The sequence below is a fragment of the Sturnus vulgaris genome, chromosome 5 (assembly GCF_052056855.1).
Source record: "Sturnus vulgaris isolate bStuVul1 chromosome 5, bStuVul1.hap1, whole genome shotgun sequence".
NCBI classification, from domain to species: domain Eukaryota; kingdom Metazoa; phylum Chordata; class Aves; order Passeriformes; family Sturnidae; genus Sturnus; species Sturnus vulgaris.
In genome coordinates, this window is record NC_142247.1 from 40,595,248 (window position 1) to 40,619,705 (window position 24,458).

The window sequence follows — 24,458 nt, forward strand, 5'->3', positions numbered from 1 at the left end:
CACGGACAGCGGCACGGGCGCGGACGGGGCGATGCTGAGCCCCGTTCGGCCCCGGCCCTGCTCACCTTCGCCCCTCCCGCTCTGCAGAGGCCCCTCTCATCCCGCCCACCGCAGCCAGGGCTGCCGGCCGGTGCGCGCCTCCGCCCCACGGCACTTCTCACCCCGCTTTCACCACACTACTTCCATCACGGCTTCCTCCCGCACCTCGGGAACAGAGGACACGAGCACCCATTCCCGCTCGCTCCCCGCTCTGCCTTCACCTCTCCCCGCTCTGCCTCACCGCCCCGCTCGCGCGCGCTCCCGCTCGCTCGCGCGCGCACGAGTGACATCACCCCCGTCCAATCAGCCGCCGCCGTTCCCCGCGCCCCGCTCGGCCCCGCTCGGCCTCGGCGGCCCCGCGCGCGGCCGGGGCGGGGGCGCGCGGGCGGCTGTCAGCCCAGCCGAGCCGGGCAAGGACGCGCCGAACCGCGCCGTCCGGGCAGGGCCGTCCGAGACGTGCCCGGCGCGCAGCGGAGGTGGAGACGGCGCGGGGTGACAGCCCGGCCGTGCGGCGGCACTGCGCAGGTAAGGCAGGGCAGGGCTGGCTCGGGTGCGGGCACCCCCCGCCCGGGCAGCGCAGCGGGGTCCCGCGTTAGAGCGGCAGTGAGGGAGCGGCGCGTGGCCACCGGCACCGCGCGGTCCTGGGGAGCGGGCATCGCCCCGGGTGCGTCCCCTCAGCGGCGGGGAGTCCCAAGTTTACCGGTGCGGCCGGGGAAGCACGGGCAGGTGGGGCAGGTGCGGGGCGGCGGGGTAGCCCAGAGCCCCGCCACGGCCCGGGGTAGAGCCCGTTCCCTCGCGGCGGCCGGGGGCGGCGGCCCTTACCCGGCACGGGAAGCGGCGCGGGCAGGGGGAAGCCGCCCTCTCCCAGGGCGCCTGCCCGCTGGGCACGGAATTACTCGGCACCCCGGTCTGCCGAAAGTGGCGATGGTGGCTGGCGGGCGGATGCTGGCTAGCGAGGGACCGGGATGCTGCCGCAGGGGAAGCCTCGTGCGCGGTTTCTCTCCGTTTCCCACAGCGCACGTATGGATTTTGGCAGCGTGTGTAAAAACCCGTCCGTGCCGTGGTCTTCTAGCGCATCATTTCAGCACCACGGTCTATATGCCTTGCGCCGTACGCTGATCTATCTGCGTTTTGGGTGTGTTTAGTGGTGACGGGCTAAAAAGAGTGGGTTTGGGTTTTTTGGTTTTTTTTTTACAGTCTACCTTCTTGTAATAAAAATAATAACGTTTCACTTTGTTTTCTCCTTGTGAAATGCCAATTATGCCTTTTTTCAGTGCCGCGTTTCCGTAAATGTCAGTAATTCGGAGCGGCTATAGTAACCTGCTGGTGAGGGCAGAAATGCCATTGCTGAGCTCCGCTAAAGGCACCTGGAAAAGCTGAGGCTGCCCGAGGGTGCCGCGCCTGAGCTGCACCTCGCTGAGCGGCTCTTCAGGAACTGCAGCTGCTCTGTGAAGCGCTGTTTAATTCTGCTTATGAAATCCACGGCAGATTATCTATGCAGTTAATCAACTATGCTCCATTTAATAATGAAAGTAAACTGTGGCCTCCGAGCTGCGAATGTTTTCGAGTGTTGTATTCTAGCATAGTCATAGTTATATAACAATATTATAATACCGTTATAGTAAAACACATAAAAAAGGGTTTGTTAACGTTTTAAAAATAAGCCATTATGTAATTATTAGTAGGGGAAAATACGTCTTTAAAATGCTGCCACCTGTGCTGAGGTGGCTGTATCAAAGAAGGTATTAACAAGTATAATATTTAGTTTAATTCTTTTGTGTAGAATTACTTGTAAACCAGTAAAAACCATGACCACAGGCCTAGAAATTACATAAGACAGGGGAAAGCTTTCTGAAATAATTTGAAGTTATAAAAATTCTCAGTTTTTTTCGTCTACCGTTAGTAACTTCTAAATGTCCTTGTAGTACAAATACTGTATAGTTCTCTGTGGAAGGGTGATCTTTGGCTCATCTTGTATAAATGATAATGCACCAAAATTTCTTTAATATGAGCTCACCTTAATGTTTCTGAAAACTATTGGTAGTATGAATCTTTTGTTTGGTCGATTACATCCAAATATGTGTTATTTGTTACATGTTATGAGTTGTTTTGTTTTTGTCTTTGGTGATAGTTGACATTATTAAAAAAAAACAAAACAAACAAACAACTTTTCTGTCTTTAAATTTTGCAAAAAGCGAAAAAACCTAAGCAAAACTCTTCTGTCCTGGTCCATATTTGTATTATCCACAATGCTGTTCTAAACCAGCAAGTGATATCCAGTTTCACTTTTGAAAGGTGCTAAAAAGTAATGCAACCTCAACAAAACTTTGTGGTAATGCATGAACCTACTTGATTTTATAGAATTTTAAATTGAGTATCTTAAATAACTTTTGTAGAGAAATCCCACATTATTAAGGTTGTGGAACAAAGAGGTTTTAAGTTCCTTTTTAAACATGTACTTCTGATACAGTCTTAATTACATGATCACATACTATTTTTTTTTTCCACAGGAATCCTGTCTTTCACTGCATGGGATAGATTGAGCTCACTTAAGAGAATTCAGTATTTTTCATTGATCGTTGTGTGAGCCCATGATTTATTTATTCAGTGTTACTCAGCTCTGCTTTGAAGACAGAACTTATAACATCTCTATGAGCTTTGCTAGAGTGCTTATCATTATGTGATCAGAATGCCCCACAAAGTACCAGTAGTTTATCAAACACTACTTAAGGTGAGACAACACTTCTACAGATGGTGAAGAAAGGCACAAAGAGGGTTAGGTGAAAAGTATTCACTCATTTTTGGTGTCCAGTTTGAAATTTCTACAATTCTTGTAAATATGTTTATTCAAGTTATACGTGTTACTGCTGTTTGTAACAGCCCTGTGAGTGTATCTGCAGAGTAAATGGGCAAAAAGAGGAATTTACAGTTAATTACAAACTACAGAAGTTTTAGGTTGAATGGTTTGCTGCATATCACTAAGGAGAATGGGGGACACTACAATAGAGAGAATGTTAGCCATTAAATTCTTTGTGGCATATTGCAGAGCCGCTGTCTCTTTTTCTTTGTGCAAGCTCAGTTCTTCAGTAAATAAAAAAAAGAGTCCTACCTGCCTTAAGTTCTATATCATCTTCAGTGGCAAGGTAACTTTGAATAAGAAGCACAAGGTTTTTTAAGTATGGTAAAAAGCCAAACACACTCAAAGGAAGTTAATTATGATTGCACAGACAAAAGTTTGTCATTTTGCACCTTTTGAGTGCTTGATTTAGTAACCTTAATGTTCTTTTGTGTTGTTTGGGAAGTAAAATGTGCATATAGGTCCCATAAATGTCCTTAAAATCTAGAAAATTAAATTTTAGCGAATTAAAAAAACCAAACAAGTGAACAAACAATAAATCAAGAAAATGCAGAAAAATTTCAATTTTCCAAGTAAATTTCCTATTGTACAGTATTGGACCTGCAGTGGTTAGTTACAAAGAGAAGTGGAAAAGTGTAATCCTTTGCAAAAAGCTCCTGACCTTTTATCATCATGAGTGATATTATAAGAGTGCAGTCCCTTTTAAGTACAGCAGTGGTAAAACTGAATGGTGTAACTTGTAGTGCATTTGCTCAGGTAGTGGAAAATGAAGTCCTTTGTACTATTGGCTTTAAATATATTGTAGTGCATGAGGGTTCTTTTGCTAGAATTCTGCAAGCACAGTCCTTTTCACTTCATCGTTTATATATATATATATCCTGTTGACAGCACTTTTATCGTCCTGTAGTCAGTCTCAGTCTTAGTGTTTTAGCTATTCCTGGTCTTGACCATTCCAGATTTTGGTTCTGTATCTCACCCAGTTCTGTCTCCTTGCTTTTTTCCTGTCAGCTTTCCTTCCATTTACTTTCCTTTATTCCTTGGAGCCTCCCCATCCTGATTTGCTATGTCAGCCCAGTCTGAAAGAAAGGAGACTTCCTTTCTGCAGTCTCTAGTCACTTCTTCTGTGCTTTTAGCAGACATTGGTCTCAATTTTTATTCCTCTTCAGAGACTGTAAGGTGGCTTTTGTTCTTCTCCACTGAAATAACACAGTACTTTCGTCTTAGAGTTGGTCTTCGCTACAGTTTCAGAGATAAATGAAAGAGCATAGCATTAACTCGAAGCCTGTCTATGCTGATGACTTCAAGTCATAGTCACAAACATTTTTGAAGAAAAAATATTGTTTTCCTCCATTGTTCCTTTTTAAAAAAGGAATTATTCGATTTTTCGATGTGGCATGTAAGTATAGGTTTTATATGCATTGGCAGAAAGCAAGGACACACAGGACACTTAGGCAAAATTGTAAGTAGTAGTAAACTACAGAAATGCTGAGCAACCTCAATAGTCCTAGTTATGCAGAGAAATCAGCAGTTCTGACTGTAGCATATCCTGTATTTTTGCTTAACTCAGCTCAGTTTTGCAGGGTTCTGTGCTGGCAAATAAAATAATGGATGATTTGGGTTTTGTTTGTATTCATACTAATTTCTTTAATTTCATCTCAAGGATTTGTTACAACTTCTTGAGACAAATACTTACAAAAAGATGATATAAGCATCTCACTGAATTGAGATTTGGATAAAACTGGTGGAGTTGCCACTGCACCATAGTGGTTTTGTTTACATAAGGTAGTCTTGGACGTGGTAAAATAGCATTTGCAATAACTTAGTAGCTCTTGTGTCTGAAATAAGGGACATGGTTGAGCTATGGTTAGCACTACAGGCAGAGTAATTAATATGATACAGTATGTTAAAATGAAGAAATAGAAATATACATATTTGACAAGTTCTTTGCTTTTATTTACATAATGTTTTCATAATTGACACATAGTGGACAGATTATATGTTGGTCCCATGCAAATGAGTTAGCTTGGAGCACAGAGATCAGGATTTCGTCAGAGTGATCTTTTTATAGCTTTATTGGAGGCATCCTGTTGTACCATAGACAATTCAATTTTCTCCAGTTCAGCAAGAATTGAACAGAAGTGTTACTATTAGTGATTCCTAGTCAAGCCAGTACTCAGAGTTGTTAGACATAGACTTGAATTTACTGCTGCATTAGATTTGAATGAAATTTGTTTTCTTTTTCATAAAATATGAGTAGTGCACTTAAGCTTACCAGCTGCTAAATTTAATTTGTTTGTAAAAATCAAAGAGAGGTGTTTATATGTTCAGTTGAGCATTGGAACAGGTTACTCAAAGAAGTTGTGCCATTTCTCCTTGAAAGCTTTCAAGACTGAAAAAATAAAGCCCGTATTAACCTTACCAAATGTCTTACCTTTCAGCAGGAAGTCGGGCTGCAAACCTCCTGACGTCCCTTACAATATGAATTATCCTATGACATCCCTTATTCTGACTTCTCTTACAAAATTTCCTATGAAGTTATTCTGTAATTCTCGGGAAGTGGGGGGAGGAAGTCAGCATACAGTCTGAACTGTACTTTCTGAAAGGGAAAGGACAGCTGTGCCAACAGACAAAATATTCAACTTGTGAATGAAATAATGTTACAGACTGAATTCCCTTTACAGTTTCTATTGGTAAGTGTATTTAAATGCACTACTGATTTGCTGTGGATTAGTTAGGCCTGATGTTTTATTATAGGTTTGTTTTCAGGGAGATTGCAGCAGGATTCAGTAGCTTCATCAGTTAACACTCATGGTGTAACAAGTTGTAGTTCTTCAAGTTCATAAGAAAAAAGAATTTTTTCTATTAATACAGCTATTCTTTATGAAAATTATAGTTTTTCATAACAAAATCTCATACTCAAAATCTGAATGTAAATATTTAAACCAAACACTGATGCAGCTAAGTGGAACAGGCTGTTCATGTTGTCTCAATGTTGTTCCTAGTTACAGAGCTAATCTTTCTAGGAGTGATTGGTGCTTACTGAATGGGGAGATAACTTAGTGCCTTCTCTTAACCAGAGAGATGGGACAACAGAAGAGTGACTGGTTCAGCTTCAGTGAGATGGGAAATTTTGTATTTTCCACCATCAGAACAGAAATCCATGTAATTTTAAATTGTTGTGTACTGTAAAAGCACTGATGTGTTTTTCTTTAGTGCCTACTTACAATTCAATTAATATGTGATGCAGTGATGAATATGTAACTTTGAAAGCTGTCTCGATGAATACCATAAATTAACCTTTCACATATAGTTTTGTTTTTCACTGTCTTTTCTTGAGGCTTTTCATGTTTAAGATTCATCAGAGCTTAGGAGAAATAAAGCAATTTTTTTTCTTCTGTGAGAAAAGAGAAGCAGTCATATACCTCAGACATTTCCTGATGAAGACGTTCTTTTAGATACCTGTATTTCCAAGTAGATTGCTTTCTTTGAAACTTGGAATAAATCTTTGTTTTGATAAAGGCAATCAGTTGTCCTGCCAACTATTCACTGATTAGACCTTAAATAAAGTTAAAAATATGTGTATGTTGTAGAGCAAGACTGTACTTTCCTTTACCGAGTATTGTTAGCAAACTTGTAAAAGTGCCTAAAGGGATAACATACCTGTTGATAAGGCTTGCTTTTTCTACAAGTGTGAACTCTTTGCTAGTAGTACTTTAGAGAAAGCATTGCATTTTTTCACTATGATCATTTTTGAGTAAAGCAAAAAGAAAATAATTAAGATAAATGAGAAAGAGCAGCTAGAAATAATACTTTTTTTGTTTTTCTGAATGGCTTCTTCTGAAGAGTAAGGTCATTTCTCTTTTGTACTATTGCCAGAAGCCCAGCTTCCCTTTCATCAGCAGTCTACAGTTTACTTCTTTTATAAAAATGAACTTTGGAATATTGAACAGTTTCCACTTCAGATTTTCATGATAAAGGAACTCTCAGACAGACCAGCTGCTGTTGAAATAGATCTTGGGAAGCCAGGCGTTCTGAAATACTCCTTTTTTCGCCTTCTTGTTGTCACTTCCTGAACTCTCTTTGCTCTGTATTTTTACTGTACCTTTTCCATCTGACTTTTCCTGAATCTGCAATTTTTCAAAAATTTTTAACATATTTTGAAGACGTATCTAGTTCTGCCACTTAGACTAGAGGTATCCATATCCCTGAGAAATGCATAAACAGGCCATCACAATGGCAGAATTAGTCTACAACTTGACTGTAATAGGCTATTTTTGAAATAAAGGTAGAAGTTCAGCACTTACTGCACTTGAAAAATCATATATGATTTTGGTTTTGATTGCGTTAATTTCTTTCTTGACATAAGTACTCTGCAAGTACTGTAAAACAAGCAAAAAAACCCCAAACAAAACTATTGAAGGGCAACTATTGGAACAGTGCCAATGCTGACTTCCATTCTGAACATCTGGGATGATACACTTTGTTGTTTAAACATTTTCTGTTTCAGTTTTGCATCAGGCCTTGTTAGATGGATTCTTCGGATACTTTGGCTGTGGGTTCTTTATTTAGTTGGGGTTTCTTTTTAGTCAGTGTAGGAGTAAAGGTTTATTGTCAGTTTTCAGGGAATGCTGAGTAAGATCTTAATTCCTTTGCCTCATCATAATAGTTCATTGCCTCTTTCATTTCTTGGTGTTGATCTGCCCCATTCAAAAGTAGAGTTTTGCAAACTTTATTAATGCATTAACTGAAAAATGCATGTATATGGTAATTCCTATCACAAGCAATTTACCTGATAATTCTTGTCTTTTTATAATAATTAAAATCATTAAAATAAATTTCTTAATGGAAAAAATACTTAACTGTCTTATTTGATACATTGACCTCATCCAGTCACTATTACATTAACTTATATTCATATACTCAAACATATCTGCATACAAGGTCTTTCCCCCCCATGCACTCCTATTTGTTTGAAGATGGTGAACTGAAGAAGAAAGTTACCTCTATTAAATACTCCCAAAAACAAAAGGGAAAAGAAGTTGATAATTACAAGTAGGATGATTTTGAAGAACTGAGTTCAGAAGTGGCTAATTCCATTATTAAAATGTCAGTGTAAAAACTACTTTGACTTAATTGCATTGTATTACTGAAATGAACAAGTACATTTACTTGGTAGATGATGCTTCTTATTCTTTCGTGGATCTTCTGTGCAAAAAATGGGTCATTACTCAAGGAATTTCTTGGACTGAAGTATTTCTTCATGTTTCTTCTTGGAAATTTCATATTGACTATGAAACAGGAGCAAGAACAATATGAATTCTCCCTCTGGGTTAGTAGAGTAGATAATTGTTTTCAAATATTAAGTAGTTTTTTGTTTTTAAGTGATGGTGATCTGTTTTTTATTAGCTAAGAATACTTGAGATAACTAAAGGAGTGAGTAAAAAAGACATGATTGCATTTTTATTACCAGCAATTTTTTGGTTAATTTCTTATTAGGCTGGGTGATTCCAAAATATGATTTTGGAGCATAAAGGAAAGTGGTATATTTGAGAAAAAGGGTTAATTTTCACTTAACTATATAGGTGAAACACAGAAAAAAGCAAATTTGATTAAACCAAGTAATTTGTTGTTATTAAAATGAGGACTTTATCTGCTGCTCAGAATGGCAGAGACTGCTACAGAAACCTAAAGGCATAAAGGAAGTTTTTGTAGTTAAAACAGCCTCAGGTTTGTAATAAAGCACAGCTGTTGCCACTTCCGCTCACATTCTTTTATACTAATACATTCTGTGGGTTCTCTACAAACCAGCTGACCCAGTCTTAAATGTGGCTGAACCATAAAACCTGTTTTGTCTCATTTCTATGAGATCTTATTTGAAGCATTCTAAAGATAAAAAGGCTTTTTTTTTTCTTCAGAAGGGTTAACTCCAGTCAAATGTGATGTTTGTATCTGAAGTTACAGTATCTTCATATAATCCAGACTTTGCCTATGAAAGGAACTGAAAGGACTGGAAGTACTGAAAGGAAGCACAGGGTAGCTCCTTTTTTTAACTAGGACAACTCTGAAGGAAATATACTTCAGTGCATTACCATATACTTATGTATTACCTCAGTTTGTTTACATTAATGTAGCAGGCTTTTGTGACCTACTAAATATTTTTAGCTGATCTTATCCTTGGCAGTGTTGCTAACATAGTATTTAAACTGACAGTGATTAGATAAAGCTTGCAAATAGTCACTAAGTTTTCCTGTGTGTGTGTTGTGTGGTTTTTTGTTTTTAAAAAGCATCAGCAAACCCCCCCAAACCCAACAAATATCAAACAGTCTGGTATGGTACAAGTGTCAAGAGAAGAAGGGAGAGTGTGAAAGGAATATATGTGTTTTTTTTGCCACAGTCAAAAAATTTGTAGTACACCACGTAAAACAGTGAAAACAGGCCAGAATTTACTGTTCTGTACCTACATATTTTATGTAACAGAAATAATCAGTTTTCAGTTATTCTTTCCAGACCAACCTGAAGGAAAACTGGATTAAAATAAGGACAGTGAAGGATATAAAGCACCTTGCAAAAAAGATATAAAAATATATGTAAAAATATGCAATTTTTATTCTAGCAGTTGAGTACCTGTCTCTAGACAGCTGCTTGTTAACGTTAGCACCCTTCTAAGTAGAACAGTTTTGATACTTGTTTGTGACTGTCTAAACTAAAGTACTCCAAACATTTAGGGTATTCTTGGCATATTTTTCAAAGACGTTCATGCTTAAGGAGGTATTAAATTTTTTTTTTGTAAGTACCAAGTGCCTTTCCAAAAAGGTAAAACATCTATTGTGTGGGTACTGGCTAGATACTGTGCTATTTAATGGGGTGTGCAAGCAGCCAAAGGGCAGTTATTTGGCATTTATCTTGGATCTATTATAATCTAAGATAATAAAATAATTAAAAAGGAAATATGGTTATATGTTTAGCTACTAAATTAAATTTTTGAAACATTGATGTATCAGCAGGGAAATTTCAGTTCAGCTTCATAAAATATAGGTAATCATTCCAAAGAATCCAGGGGCTAATTCTTGCCTGTTCTGGGAGAATCAGTTGTTAAATACACATTCTCAGTATTTTTTGCTTGTCAGTTGATCTTCTTCATCTGAAAGTTTTGTCAGAACACAAACTTCAGAGTTAAAAATAGGCGAATTTAAATGAGAGGACTTTCTGTTAGCTGTTAACATTAATCCTCTAACCTTTATCATCCAGGTTCAAATTTGGGGTTGAACTGAGCTCTCTCTAGTTGAAGATGTTTACCATTGTATAGAGTATCAATATTTAGGTGTTGGGAGTAACTTCATGGAACACAGACACTTGTGCTTCCTCTAAACAATCCTTCAGGATGTTGCTAAGCACTTATGTAAAAAGGATATTTATTTTTGTGGGTTTATGTCTCTTAGTATACAGGGTAATTTTATTGATTCTGATCACATTATTCCTATTCTATGAGATCTTTACCTGGGAGTTTGTTTAGTACATATGAAAAAGAAGCCAGTGTGTGCATTTGGGTGATATTTTAAAACTTAGTCTTCCTGAAAAATAGCAAAATTTTCTGTTGCTGGTTATATCAGTTTGATACATTGTTTGTACTCATGCTTGTCTCCGAGTTCATGGCTCATTTAAACTTGGAAACCAGGCTTTAATCCTGGATTGTTCTTTCATCTTCCCTGGAAGTTCTCTTGATGGCCTGAGAATTTAGGTATATGTAATCTCACATCTCAGGCTAGGGAGTGATGAGAAGCTGGGTCAGAGGAGGCAGTAGCTAACAAGGGCAAACGCACATTTCTTAATTTGCCTAGCTTGTTCTGTTCTTCAGTCTGAAGTTGTTTGCATGAGTTTAAATTCACATCAACAATTTAAAACAAGTAGTCTGATTTTGCCCTACTCTGGATTAAGGCTGCTCGTAAATTTGCTGACGGTGTTTTCTCAGCGCAGTGGGATATAAAAGCAGAAATATTTATTGCAGACTTTTAGAAAAACTCTCTTACCATTTTACAGACATTTGCAAATAGTGTTTTGGTTAGATTTTTAAAAATTATTTTGTTTTGTTTTGTTAATTCTGGCTGCAGAAGTGTATGAAAACATTACTGTGTCTCTTTTCTCTCTGTTGGTCTAGTGACAGTTGGCAGGTGCTGGCTCCCAGCGAGAGCTGTAAGTTTCACAGCTTGGTAATTGGCATTGAATAAGGAAATTGCCTCCTTGTCTTATGTTACAATACAAGCTTTCTAAGACAAATTCTTTCTCTTTTCCAGAGAAAATCAGTCATTATTAAATTTTTGCAAAGAAAAAGGGCGTACATGTGGGCAGCATGAGGAAAAAGTACTTGCTCTCTGAATTACTTGTGTCACTAAGAGCCAGCAGCTCAGTCTCACCTATATTTTTAAAAACCAGTTTAAGAATGTTTGGAAATTGAAGAAGATGCTAATTGAGAAAAAGTTCAGGGGTACCTGTGTGAAGTCAGTGGCAAAAGATACTGCTGTACAAGGAAGAAAAAAGTTGTCAGTCGGAAGTTATACAAAAAATGTCTCCTTTCCCTCTCATGAAAAATCAGATTTCTATACTGTGTATCTCAAAATAAGATTCTTTACTACTTAATTTTTCTTTCATTTTTTGGTTAGTTGGGATTTTTTTCTTTGTGTGTTTTTTAATGGAGCAACAGTGAAATTAATAGTGAGTTGTTTTGTGGGATATTACTGTTGAGACATACTTAAAAGTATATTTTACTTTGAACAGTTATTGGAGATTGTGGCATTGTGTATGGGTACAAATCACTTAAAGCCACAATTACAGAATTCAGAGAAATCTCACATTCTGTGAGGCTAGTGGAGTCTCTTCATGCATCACATATGAGATCTGAGCTGATCATGTCTTGGAGTTTGTAGTACTTGTAATGAAAGTGTGAAAAAAAACCATTTATTTGAGTACATTTTCAGAGACGAGTTGTATAAAGAACAAAATTACATGTTGACAAAATACTTTGTAATGCATGTAAGGGTATTGTATTACACTGTTATGGTTCTAACAGTGCAACACAGAACCGTGACAGTGCAATACAACATAAGGGTATGCAGGAGATTAAGTCCTGATCTCGTTTAGAGCATCCAAATATGCTTGTAAATTCTCCTTTCCCTGATAAGGGAGTGAGTCAGAGAGAGACAGATTCCAGTGAAAATGTATTAGAGCAACTTCTATCAATTAAGCTTTACTATGAATAGAGTAAGACTGTTATTAGAAGTAGGTACTTGCATGGGGCATGGTCCCACCCCCGCAGGCACACCCTGTCACAGAGACCTGTCACACAGTCCCTTTTCACACATATAGACTGTCACACACATACCCTGTCACACAGACCCTGGCACACAGACATTGTCACATACAGTCCGTGGCACACACACAGACTGTCACACACAGACTCTGTCACACACACAGTCACTCCCAGTGGTCCCAGCTGGCTGTTGGCTCCCCAGGGGAGCTGGACTGGTGGCAGTGACTCCTGGGCAGATGTGACAGGGTCCCTTGCTGTTCCCCCAGCAGCACACACAGACCTGATGTCCCTCAGGTTATGCAGCTGCCACCTGGGATGGGCACTGACACGGCCTGGGGACTTACACACCTGCCACAGACCCTGGGTCTTCTTCCATGTCTTGGGAAGGCAGCAGCACAACAAATCATCATAGCCTGTTAGTGTTTGATAGACACCTCAGCACATACGGTTCTCCTTCTAGTTTGCTCTTTTCTACTGAGTCCATTTAGAGAAATTCTCAGCAACAGGTTTTTTATGACAACACAACCCTTATACAACCAATACTTTATTGAAAAACTGCAATGAGATGTCACTGACCTGTGAAACACTTTTTTCAATTTTCTTTCAGGCTTCTTATTATATTTGGAATGGAACTGTAATCAGTTTGAATTTTCAATTTAATTTTTGTGTTCTAATTTACTTCTGTAAAGAATGTTTTGTTATTTGTTCCATTGCGATCAAGTTCAATTCCACTTTCCAATTGTTATAAAAATACTAACCAAAAAATGTGTCACATCAAATGCATTTCATGACAATTTTATCTAACCTTTTTATGGAATTCCAACACAAATATATTTATTATAACAAGTGAACTATTTCTGCAGAAGCGGTCGTCTTTTTTTAGATTTTAAGATTGTTCTTCTCCTTTCTCAATCACCAGTATTAATTATTTTTTCCCTTTTACCGAACTTTTATATTTTGAATTTCTGCCTTTGAAGTCTGTGTTACTGTGAAACTTCCAGTTGATGCTAAAAATGGAAAGAAGCTGAATCTAGTAGTTTACTGTAATTTAAGTTACATTGCACCCTCTGCAATTTTTGTGCTTCTTAGAAAGAAACAGAAGAAAGTTTATGGATTTTCACTGTTATTAGCTGGTTCTTAGGTCTGACATTAATCACACATGTGCAAGTATGCATTGGGAATAATTTAGCTGACATCAAGGGAGTGGCACTGGCATAAAACTGTTTTTAATGAGCTTCGTCTGCAGACAACTTTGAAGATGAGAAGTAATTTACCTAACATCTTATATTGTCCACAGAAATGTTGATTTATTCAGCTTTTTAGTTGCTATTAATTGGGCAGTACTTTCAACGTACTATTTGTTCACTGCAGGTAAGATGAAAAGATCTGACCTGTAAGTGTTAAAGAGTACTACAATTATTGTTCTGTCAATGCTATTCAATATTGCTCTATCAACTAATTTTACTACATAAAATTATCCCCATATATTCCATTTCTATATGCCTGAACAATATCCAAACCCTCTCCTAAGACGATTCCCTTATCCCACTGTCTTAGTTGCTGGGAGGTCATTCTAGGTAGTGTAGATTCTTTCAAGCACTGTTGACATTATACAGAACTTGTAGTGATGATCATCACTATAATCACCATCACCATCAGATGATCTCTGAGTTTTCTCATGTAGTACTCTATCAGTTTCCATGGATAGATATGTAGACCCAGGATGAAATTGTTTATCAGTGTGCAAAAGCCATTTCACTAGCTCTTTTTCATATGTTTATTTGGCTGCAAATGGAATTACTCTATTTGAAGAAGAATTTTAAAAATACTGCTTATGATCTAATACATTTCATTACTGGTGAGTTGTAAAAGCATCTCTAATACTTCAGAATGCAGATAAATTTAGATTCTGTTTTACACCTCTGAAAAAAATTGAATTTCTTGTGAGCGTTGGGAGGAGATAGCAAGCTAGTTGGATTTACCATTGAATAAGAGAAGTATGTTAAAAAGTATGCTTTTTGGTGTTCCTGGGTACTTAGTATTTAATATATCCTTCGATATAGACTGAAACATTGTGTGATGTTTTAATTTAATTTCTAGATTTTTAATTATCTGAATATTTCATTTGGATCTGATACGTCCCTTTGAACATATTGGCTGCAGAGTGTTCACTTGATGGTTTCACTATGTGGGGTTGTCAATTTAATGTGATGAATAGCTCAGTAATTCTGGAGTCATTCTATACTTCATAACTCTACAGTGAAGTGGGAATCCCATTAATTCTTAAAAAAAATCTAGTTCAGGTTCTTTTGGAATCACTAAACTGTATTTTTAAATGCCATATTATTATCTCTGAATCTAGCATTATTTTTTTAAGAACCTGAAAGTAAATTATACAATTAGATTTAATGAAAATTAAATAAAAGCTGTATTATCTCAGGGACGTAATATTTGCTTTTTTTTAAAATTTTTGTTCAGAGTGATTATGTAAATGTAACTAAACAATTTGAATTTGTCACCACTGTTAATATGGACATGTTTTGAATAGGTATTTGAATACTTCGGGAAGAACACACAGATCTGACAAGTACTGTCTGAACAGTGCAAATCTCAATGGTCCTTTAATAGCAAGTTCCCTTAAACTATATGCCAGTGTCATTTATCTCCTTTCAGCTGCTTCTCTGGCTTAGTTCAGCTCACAGACATGCAGAGTCTGACCACATAATCCCCTAAAGACAGTGCTTGTATTTGTTATCTTTCAAGGCACAGTGTTTTTTCCCCTGTGAACCCATTTGGTACGGGTTTCTGGTCCTTCTATGAGTGATATACCAAATAATGCCCTTGTACATGTTTGCATGAAGGACTGTGAGCATGCTGTTTTTGTTGTTGTCCTATATTTTAGACCATTTTTTTCCCTTTTTTCCCCCCAGTACTAAAAACTATCAAAAGGTGTAAGCACAGCAAAAAATAGAACAAAGTATGAATAATTATCATAGATGCAAAGGAGGAGGAAATATACTGAACTTCATTGCCTGATGACAGGAAGATCTATTTCAGTTTAAATTAATAAGTAATGCTGCAGGGTTTTTTTTGTTTTGGGGTGGGTTTTTTTGCATTGTGGTAGTTTTAGAATGCTTATTATGTTTAATTTTGGGCAAGTTTTATGTTCTGTTTGGGGATTTTGGTAGCTGTTCAGACAAAAATATTCTTTGTTGACGTATTCAGACAGATGGTTGTCCCGTACAGTATGTGCAAGGATGTTCTTTTCTCAGGGCCTGCATTTCAGCTTTGACTATTAAGAGTTTGGGATTATGTTCATTTTCCCTCTCGGATTCAGATGCTGATGTAGCCCCTGGAGAGTAGTCTTCTGGTTATCACTAGAGGCAGTAAATGAAATCTGTAAAATGGAAGAAGTAGGTCATGGTTTATGTTCTGGTTTTGGGTTTATCACTAAGTGGAGTAATAGAAAAATCAATGCATATTGAAACCTCAGGGCATCATTTGTTGATACCGATACTGTCATGAGGAGGAGTTTGACAGGCCACTGATTAAGTATTTGCATGATTGGATTTAATGAGAAAAGAGATGATGACGATGATGTTTCAACTTGAATTTCAAGTCCAACAGAAGTGAGGGTTGCCTTTGACTTTTTCTCCCACTATCTAGATGTGAAATTGATTTCAGTTTGTCTAGGAAGAATTTGCTTTTTAATAGAGATCACCTTTTTAATGACTTGGTAAAATCTAGGAAAAATACATTAGAAATCACTTTAAAAAACTGTCACTTTTTGTAACTTATTGCAGCTTAAGAGACCTCATCTACAGATCTCTTAGAAAAGAGAAAAAACATCCCCAGACTGCTGAAATTATTCCCTGGAAGAGATTTGTTATTTATTTGTTGATACAAATAAATGTGAGTGAGCCATCTGAATGACCAGCAGCCTAGAAGTCCTGAGGCACAAAATATGTTCCATTGAGCCAAAACAGATTCATTGTACAGTTACTAAAATTTTTAACTTAAATTTTACATTCCTTTTGAGTATTTGTGTGGAACATGTGGAAATGTATTCAACCTTTGTTTTTTTAATAAATGGGAAGGCAATAGGCTTGTTGTTTCAGCTCCCTAGAAGTATATTTCTGTCCTACTGAGAAACTAAATTCTGTTTACATACTGTTTGTGAGTTCCTGGAGAATTTAGCAAGAAGTACATAAAATTGTCTAGAAAAACATGAATAAGAACTATCCGACTAAAAAATATTTTATAATGAGTTATTCCCATCTTTGTCGTAGTGATAGTTTAATGTTTCTCTTTAATTTAGGAAGACAAAAGAAAATGATGATCAGAGGAGTATTTGACAAATATGCTTTCACATACTAAATTTCTGGGTGTACAAAAGATAGTAGTCATACATTTTCTCATTTTAGATAAATATGAATATATATTCTTAATGACTGCAAAATTTAAGTCTTCCAGTTATTGTAATTTAGAACTTTTAAGTATTTTCATTTGGCATTCTCCACCTGCTGATGCAGGTAGCAGTCAGATAAACAAACAGATCTATTTTCAACAAATTACATTTTCATTGAGCAGTGAGAGAATTTACTAATATGTACTGGGTTTACATGGCCAGGTTTTAGTAGTGGGGGGCCACAGGGGTGGTTTCTGTGAGAAGGTACCAGAAACTTCCTCTGTGTCTAACAGAGTCAGTGCCAGCTGGCTGCAAGACAGACCTGCCACTGGCCATGGCCAAGCCCATTAGCAACTCTTCATTACCCATCTCTGATTTGACTGGTAACAAATTAAGCTGATTCCCTTAAGCTGAGTGTGTTTTTCCTATGATAGTAATAATTGGTGAATGATTGCTCTTTGACCTTTTTCCATCAGCCCTGCATTCTATTTTCTCACCTCTATCCAGCTGAGAAGGGGGCAGGGTCAACCCACCACATAAACTGACTTCAACCGGCTAATTTTCTGTCTAAGCATCCAAAGTGATCTTAGAATTAAAAGACAGTAATAGAAGCTTGTTCGAGTTGGAAAAAACAAATTGCACTTGCTTTTTGTGGGAGGGTGTTGTGTGGAGTTTTTTTTGTTGTTGTTTTGGAGATTTGTTTGCTTGTTTTTATCTCACTGGGGTTTTGTGGTGGTTTTGTTGTTGTTGTTGTTGTGGTTGTGATGTGTTTGTTTGTTTTAAAAAAGACTCCTGCATAGGCCTTATCCTATATTCCAGCATAGGTAGCAAGCAAACACAGAAAACTTCTGTGTTCTGAACCATAAGACAATGGGGAAACAATGTTTTGTATTCTTGGTGTTGATTTTCTTTGTTTACATTTTTTGCATATGTGTATCTGAGTTACCACTTTATGCTTATTATGAAAGTATTATTTTGTCATACTTTTAAGCTAGAAGTTATTTCAGTTACTAGAATTCACATATTGCAGTATTAGTGTACTGGTTACAGCAGATGAATTTGATATTTTTATCACATATAAATGGTAAGAGTTCAAAATACACATGCTTCCTAATAAAACTGAGCATGTCAGTATGATAGCATGCTTTGCTTTGAGCTGACCTGCTGTTTTGAATAGTTGGGGAAAATGATCCCTTGATACCATTTGCTTTAAAAAAGAAAAGGATTATGGGGTAAAAATCTCATGTTACTGACATTTTTGTTTCCTCTTCAGTCTGAGAGTATTTATGATTTGTAGTTATATGATTGCTATTTCATAATGTAAGCTGTTGATCTGCCTCAAAAAAATGGAAGAGTGCAGACTCTGCAATGGCTTGTTAAATGCTGTTCTGCCACACACAACTATCACAATTGGCTTTGACATGTAGCCCTGTCTTCTGGTTTTTTTGTAAAGTATTTGATTAATCAGTTTTTTCATGTTTTCTTTAGGAAACTTTTAGCCTGAGATTCAGCCTGTCTTTTTTGATCTGCTGTAGGGCATCAGTAAATAGCTTGGACCAACCTCTTATCCCGCTGGTAATTCAGTCTATGGGAGGGTATGAGAAAACTTTAAAGAGATGAGATGAAATCTGGGAGATGTTTCAGAAGAGGGCACTCCAGGGACTTTGCTCTTAAGGAAGATACCTGTGGGATCTACGTTTTGCTATAGTAGAGCATAGGGCATATTCCTGGGAAGCTGCTTTAATCTAACATTAAATGACAGTTTTTCATCTTCAAAGTACAGTTCTTTAATATTTGTGGAAGTCTCAACTCCTTCAAGTGCACCATAAAGCATGTCCTTACAAAAAATGGTTGTGTTTTGTTTTTTTTTTAATACTTTGTGTGAGAACAGTGTACTATTTGGTTCATTCCTGAGTGGTGATATGTAAACTTTATGCTTTGGCTCCTTCCAGCCATTCCATCTGTATGCAGTTGGCTGGCTGGACTGCAAGGGAAGAGGCACCTGAGCAGGGTGGTCAGGAGCCCCCATGGGGTGGGTGGCCACGCTGCCAGAGCAACACAAACTGCATCTGGAGGAGGGGGTGGACTCTGCTTGTACATGATGCCAAGTGTTTCTGGTGTGGGATTGCTTCTATTCTTTCAAATTTGTTTCCCTTTCATTATGGTGGCCTGGTTCAGGTGAAATGAATCTTAACTTGTGTGAACCTATTTCCAGTTGTGGAGGTTTGGGGGGAAATTGAGTGAAAGGAGATGCAAAGTTAGATACTCCAGGCTATGTGGATCTGCCTGACTTTCCCCTTCTGGTCTCAGTGGGCTCATCCTCTCTCAAGGTTAGAATGTAGTTGTACCTATCCTTGAATTTCCTGTGCTGTGAGCAACAGATAACCAACACAGTTCCAATGGCAGCTTTCCAGTAGTAGCATGAAAGAAAAATTCCTTCAGGGTGAAAACTCTCCTCTAATGGTTGCCATGGAAACAGAGAACTGCATGATTATATGGATTACTATCTCAGCTACATGTAAATGTTCTGCAACCTTCTCTGCCTTATCAATTAGGAGAAACATTTATTCTCTAACCATTAGTGCTTTCAGCACCATTATAGCTTAGATTCGGGACAAACCTTTAAAGCAGAAAAATAGCTATCTATTTAAATAAATGGTTTGATTTCAGTCTTGCTGGCTGTTCATGAATTTAGTAGGCAACGTTGCTTTTCTGTTGTTGTTTCATAAGGTGCATTTTGTATAATAATTATTTAATATAATCAATGCTTCAAATACTATACTAATATCCAGGGGATATCACTACTTTTTTTCCCAGACATTGTCCCTGTGACATTTCTGGTAAAAAATATTTCTCAAAAATATTCCAGAGGATCTATAAAACAGGAGTTACAGTCATATTAATCATAATTGCCTCAATATGCTGCTTGTTTTTACTGGAGGCAAATTATTCCAGTGCATTCCGGTCAGATAGATGAGTCACCATGCAGTGTTGGAATGTCAAATTCCTGTATCCAAGAGAAAATTAAACTTTTTTTTTTTTTTTTAATCATGTTAAACTTGACTTAATATCAACTGGTTTATCTTTAATAAAAGTAAGTATTACAAATTTAATTTTTTTAAAATGTTGTATATCTTCATGACCACTAGCAGCATAATTACTGATCTTGTAAATGTCTTAATTTCTGTGTTGTCACTAACATGAAATGTAACCTTTAAAGATAATTTTAGTCTGATGAATTTCTGAGTGGAGCAAGGTTTTAACAATATATTTTTATTTCGTTCTGATGGAGGAATTTTCACTTTGTTCAACAGCAATGTAAAGGTACTCTTATCCTGAAAGAAAAAAAATGCGTAAAGAGATAACCTCTGTTCTTATCTGTCATATCTAAGTTTTGCTTTATAATTGGATTTATTTATTTAAGTGCTGTCTGGATTTATGCTGAAGATTGCAGTGTTTCCATTGGCCGTGCCAGCTCTTGGCCTATGCCCCCTCTCCAAGAGCCTAGAGAGTGAATCTTTGTGGTTTAGTGCATATATTGAGTTAAGGTTGAAAGAAATTACTTCAAGAATCATATTTTGCTTTGCTGGTAACTGAAAATGTATCTTAAGTCGTGTTATTAGTTCTAATATTAGTTCTGTTTTTGGGTTTTACTGTGGAAAGACAAAAAAGACTGTTTGTTGTATTTGAAATGATATTTTGTAATTAAAAATTTATTCTGAAGATCTGACTGTGGATGGAAGTTAATGTCTACAGAGAGGGTAGTCTGGGCCAGACAACAAGCTGTTTTTTATCTAGAGAACAATACATGTGGTAATGGAGTGTACACAGAGCACAGTGACTTCAGTGTGGGAGTCCAGATGTGTGGATATATCTATAGATATCTCGGTACATCTGGATATGAACTATCGATAAATAGTTCTTTGTTGACAATGTTCATTATTTGTAATGACATTGTAGTTAGCAATTCAAATGTTAGCTGCTTTTTCATATGAGCTATGAATTCATGTTGCCACTCATATGTGTGTATTCATGTATGCATGTTGTATGAAAATGGCATCCTTATTGTTTCCAGATGCTGTATAACTTTAAGGCAATCTCAGCACTGTCAGGCAGAGCATCTCCATTTTCAAGTGTGGTGACTACTGAGGGAAGGTGGATGCCAAACAAAGTCAGTGACTGTATGCTGAGTTCACACTGAGATAACGTTCAGAATTTTAATGGGCTTTATATGTAAGGAACATCTTAAATTCTGTGTGGTTAGATTTGCTGCTAATCTGAAATCGTGTGTGCAGCTCCTCTAATGAACACAAAAAGATGAACATTTGAATATTACTGATGAGACTAGATAACAGTCTTGAGACCAAAGAAAAATATGAAAAGTAAGTTTCACAAACACTATCTACTACTCAATGTGCTACCGATGCTCAATTGGAATCCCAGACTGTTAACTTCAGGATTGGTGGAATACTGTTTCTAACTAATATGTAAATGTGCAGGAATACTCAGTCTTCAAACCTCTTGCTGGAAATAATCATAGGAACACTTGCCTTGTAACTGTACTATGCTAATCAAGAGAGCTAAGTTCAGCTGCTTGTCCTGCTAACTCATTAGAAGGGTTTCTTGCTGGGACAAGCAGAAACAATCCCGAGCATAGTTCAGGAGTTAATATGGTCCTAAACCATTTCCCAGGAGACTTTGTGTCTGCTTGGCTCCATCATATAAAGTTACAGTATGTGGATATGGGCTATGGTCTATGTGAGGTAGTATGGTTGAGAGCATCTTTAATTTCTAGAGTAGACACAGCTGTGTAATACAGATTAACTTGAAGAACATACAGATCTTAAAAGATTCCAAGTATTGCATGCATTGGCCAGATGTGGCTTTGTGAAGGTCTTTAAAATTTGGTGGGTTTTTTTTCCCATCCCTTGGAACAATATGTTTAATTTTCTCTTCTTTCAGTCTGGAAAACTTTTATTGGTAACTAGGCTCTATATTATTCTACAGAAGGGGTTTCTTTGGGTTTGTTGGCTTATAAATGCATACGTAATATAATGTGCCATCTGTGATTGCTTCAAGTTAATGACTGAGACAGAGAAATATTTTCTCTATTTCCAGACAAAATGCCTGAGCCTGGGTGAGTGTGGATTCATCTGTGCCAAGAACCTGCCAATCACATTTTTCTTTGGGAGTTTAATTCTGAAGCTGAAGAAAGTTGTAGTGGCTCACTGTGGATTGACAGATGACACTAGCAGTTAATCTTTCCCAAGGCAGATCTTCCTGTGCATAGGAGAACTTGTTTTCTGATTCAAGAGGAAGAAGTGGTTTTGAAAAAGAAAGTTTCTGAGTTGTACTTGTCCTTCTGACCTAAACACCTCTTTAATTTCTCAGTGACACTGCTGAAGTGGTTTACAGGCTCATGGCAAATAATGGAGTGTGGTATCAAAGCATGCAACAAACTCAAGTCTATATCGCATAGTCATGTTGACAAACTGAGATGAGTAGTAGAGTTCCAATACCAGGGGAACTGCAGTGCATACCAGGAAACACTTCAAGAGTAGTCCCTCATGAGAAAAAGATGTGATAGTTGATATAAGAGACCGTATCCAAGGACAAACAGGGGAGCATAGTAGCTCTAACGATACTGATCATGTCACTTTTGGTATTAGATTCAGTGTGTTTGTTGGTCAGGCATACACTCTGCATTTGTAATGAAAGCAAAATGGCACATCCACAGCTATGAGGAAAAAGGAATGGCCATCTTCTGGTCTGCATGGACCACATCTCTATTTTCAGCCCAGTCTGAGAAACAGCATCAAACATCCTTAACATTCTCCAGCACAAGTGGAGTGTAATTCACTGACCACATGCTGGTCATGAGATTTGTTTGTGGATAAAATAGAGTTGCTCTTAGTCATTTAATCCCACTTCAATTTCTTGTTCTTCCCTCCACGCCCCTACTGCCCCCTCCCCTCTTAACCTCAGTTCTCTAATTCAGTTATTTATTTTAAGGTCTATTATTCATTCTGCTTACTATCCTGGAAATGTATGGCTCCTAGAGAGCTACAGGTGGTGATCCTTTTGATTTAGCAAGTTGTCATCCTTGTTTCGGGAAAAAAATTCGATACAAACTAAATCCCATGGAAACTCAGGACAATATAGGTGCATAGCAGCAGGTGCCTTTTCCACTGTCAGAAAAATTACTGTTGCCAGTCATAAACCTGCATGACCTAAGTTTAAATTCACTTAATTGGGTTAATTGCTAAGGAAACAGTCTAGGAGAATGGGGCTCAACAATAGCTGCAAAATATGCCTGTGCTTCTGAAAACATTCTTGAGCAATTAACCAACAATTTCTTCCATGTTACCACACTGATGTAATTGTCAACAATGCACTTAGATAGTGTAAGTATGCTGCAATTATAATTTTGCAAAGATCTCATAAGTAGTTTTAGAAATGCTACCGTAAAATTAAAACATTTGTTTGTTATGAAAGGATGTCTTTTAGCCAAAGCAGTTTGGCACTGTTTTTGCCATGAACTAACACTTGTATTTTGTCTTCATCTCCAGGACAGTAACTGGGATAGAGCCACACAGAGGTCTTGGTGGCATACTCTGGTATTAAGGAGGAGAAAAGTACTGCTAAGTTGGCACAATTTTGCCTAAGAAAAATTATGAGGAAGCTACAAAAGAACATTTTCAGATAACGAGGTTCCAGGCTTTGTCATTAGTTCATGCAAGACTCTCCCACTAACAGACACCTCTCCTTCATGTATCTGTGGAATGATTTTACTCTTTCTTCCTGTTAAGTTCAGGGTGAATAATTCCCTTATCCCATTAAACTGTTCACCTGTATTGTTAATCGTACAAATTAGATGTTCATTTGAAAGCAGTGTCAGCATACAAGTATCATAAAGTAGGTCACACTAATTTTTACACTTTTTTAGGATGAAGTGATATACTAAAGCAATGATCTTGAAGCATATGTTTGAGCAAAAACTATTCAGAAAGTAACTGGTACTTAAGAAAAAAAATAATTTTTGGTCTTGGGGAAATTGTTCCAGAATGTAACATTTATTTTAAGTGAAAGCACTGTCATTTAAAACAGGTGAAACACTAAGTGTGCTCATGGAGAATCCCTCAAGATCCTTAAAACAATCCATTTGCTCACAACAGGTAGTGGATGAAGAATGAAGAAGGGTGGGAAAGGCAAAGAGAATAAAAAACAACACAGGCAGCAATGATGGATGTGCTTAGTGTATTAGTTCCTGTTAATTTCATCACCAATTGTACTAGATACCCTGCTTTATTGGTGAAGTGTCAATATTTGATTATTTTGTGAACTGGTTGATGTTTATTGTGCCTTCTGAATTGCAAAGAGGTGTCATAAAAAACCTTAGCCTTCCTATGAGTTTAATTTGTGCACCATTTATTGGTGTTCCTGCAGAGCTAAATGTTGTAGTAAAGTGGAACATTAGATTACCTAATTAAGTATTTCAGAGGCATATGTGCTAAAAATAAAACTTAAAAATGGTAGCAGTTTGCTTTTCGTAGTAGTTCTGAATGTGTAAAATATAGAAGACAAGTTCAAGCCTATACTTGAATAGGATTTATTTTAGTCATGTTACTTACAGTCTGCATCATCAGGGGGACTCTTCCAGTTATTTCTTTCAGAACTGGATCAAGCCCAGTGATGACTGAACCACTTACAATCTCCCAACACTTTAATTGTCAATTATCTCATTTTTTATATGGCCTTCAGTCTCTACTGGCAGGGGAGTAGTAGTTAACCCTTCCAGAGATAAGATTTTCCAGTGTGTTGCATGCAGCAGTCATAGCACAGCATGGCTC

At 37.6% G+C, this 24,458-nt stretch overlaps 1 protein-coding gene across 1 annotated transcript in view; it reads left to right on the forward strand.

The window, feature by feature from the left end:
- The first annotated feature begins 433 nt into the window (after positions 1-433).
- The window catches only part of CNTN1 (contactin 1), a 216,047-nt gene continuing 192,022 nt past the window's right edge, over positions 434-24,458 (forward strand). The window contains exon 1 of the mRNA XM_014871147.2: positions 434-564. The gene's annotated coding sequence lies outside the window, so the exon portion shown is untranslated. The remainder of the gene's footprint in view (positions 565-24,458) is intronic.